Below are 2,332 nucleotides of genomic sequence, written 5' to 3' on the forward strand. Positions count from 1 at the left end.
TTTGGTTTGCTAGTATTTTGCTAAGGACTTTTGCATCCATGTTCATCAAGAATATTGGCCTGTAGTTTTCTTTTCTTTTAGTGTCCTCTTTTGGCCTTGGTTTCAGGGTAATGCTGGCCTTATAAAATGAGTTGGAAGCATTCCCTCCTGTTCAATTTTTGGAGAAGAGTTTGAAAGCAATTAGCATTAGTTCTTTTTAAATGTATGATAGAATCTACCAGTGGAGCTACCTGGCTCTGGACTTTTCTTTGTTGACAGATTTTTGATTACTGATTCAAAATCCTTACTCATTACTGGTTTATTCAAATTTCTATTTCTCTGTGATTCAGTGTTGGTAGGTTGTATTTTCTAGGAATCTATCCATTTCTACTAGGTCCAATTTGTTGGCATGTAACTGTTCATAGTAATCTCTTATGATCCTTCTTATTTCTTGGTATCAGTTGCAATGTATCATTCATTTACAATTTTATTTAAGTCTCTCTTCTTAGTGTAGCAACAAATTTGGCAGTTTTGCTTATCTTTTCAAAAATTCAATTCTTATTTTTGTTATTTTTTGCTGATCTTTTCTATTGTTTATTCAGTTTCTATTAATTTATATCTGTTCTGATCTTCATTAGATTGTAGTAGTTGTGAGAGTCCAGGAAAGTAGATAAAACATACCATCATAATGATAATGTCTGTTACATCCAATATAGTATTAAAACCTTAGGAAGGAGAAAGCTCCATGTTGAAGTCCAATAAAATCACACTGCATGAAGAATTTCATGGTCAAGATAGGATATAGTAATGATTTGGGGCTTTCAAGGCTCGTCCTTAGTCTGAGACCACAGTGCCTGGCATATAGTTAGTACTTAATAAATATTTGTTGCATGAATTAATTTTTCACTTACTATACATATTCAGAGTTTCAAATGGGTTGCGGTGGCCCTTTAGTGTACTGTAGAAGAACCACACACCTGAAGGAGAGGCCACTTCCCTCAAGACTTAGAACACTCTTTGACCATTGATTGGGGTTATCTGTGAGTGGCTAGGTGAATAAGTATCATATGTCAGAGATCCTCAAAACTATCCCCAGGTTTGGCAGTTTGATAGAAAGGCTCACAGGACTCAATATATGGTTTTATTTGTAGTTAAGATTTATTATAATAATACATTAAGGATACACAGCTAGACCATAAAGGAAAAAGACACAGGTGGAATCTGGATAAATCCCTGTGTGGGCTCTTTTCTTCCTATGAGGAGTCACACATAGTGCACTCTTCTCCCATAAAAAAAACCCTGCAAAATATGTTAAATAGTATCTACTATAAATACCCATTAGAGACTAAGTACCTAAGATTTTTACTGGGGACAAATCACATAAGTATTCTCTTTTTAGCACATACCAAAACTCCAGATTCCCAGAAGGAAAGCAGGTGTTTAGAATTAAACTACATTGCTTGCACAAGTAGTCTAGGCACAGTGAGCCACCCTAATCACCTAATTGTTGACTGGAAATACTCCAAAACCTAAGTTACCAGATGCTAGCCAAGGATCAAACTTATAAGCAGGCTTTTTCTAAGAGTAGCAGTCTCAGATCTGCTATATTAACTCTTTTTTGCACAGTACCCATCTGCTGTGCTACAACTGACATTGATATCAGGATATTCACAGGCCATATAATCTTCCAGGACAGCATTCCTCTGCCACCTCTCTGGTGTTTGTGGGCTGTTTTGACTCAAGGGTCATAGGAAAAGGAAAAGTGTCTGTAAAATAAAGTCTACCTTCCCCAATTGTCATAGACAGTTTTTCTGGTATTTACTGCTCTAAATTGTGATGGGTAGATTAGACCTCCATGAAATTTGGGGATCCTTCAAGGTAGTGTATCCATGTGTTTTTTTCCTCACATTGGGTAGCTGCCTTTATCCACAACTAGCCTTTTTTGAGAATTAGAGGAAGATGAGTTTGCCAGCGCAAATGGATGGATCTGATTAAGCCAATAATATCCAGAAACCCCAGGGACTGCTTGATTCCTTGATTAACTAGAGGGCATCTCAGTGTAGAACTTACGAAATTTTCCTTGGAACCATGTGAATACCTTGGCTCAACATTATTCAAAAACTCCTTCTTCAGGATTTTGAAAGCAAGTTTGACTTAGTAGTGATAGTGCTATACTAGGTCTAAATCAATGGTGTTGTTCACTTTTAATACAGTTATCACTGTGAGTTTACTTTTCCTTGGGAATTTAGGTAAATATATCTTGAATCCTCAATTTCACAACCTGGGCAACTTCAGCATTCTCCCCATGATTTCTGTGAATGTTCAATCTCATATCCTCATATATGCCTCTTTG

The sequence above is a fragment of the Lynx canadensis genome, chromosome X (assembly GCF_007474595.2).
Source record: "Lynx canadensis isolate LIC74 chromosome X, mLynCan4.pri.v2, whole genome shotgun sequence".
In the NCBI taxonomy this organism is placed as follows: domain Eukaryota; kingdom Metazoa; phylum Chordata; class Mammalia; order Carnivora; family Felidae; genus Lynx; species Lynx canadensis.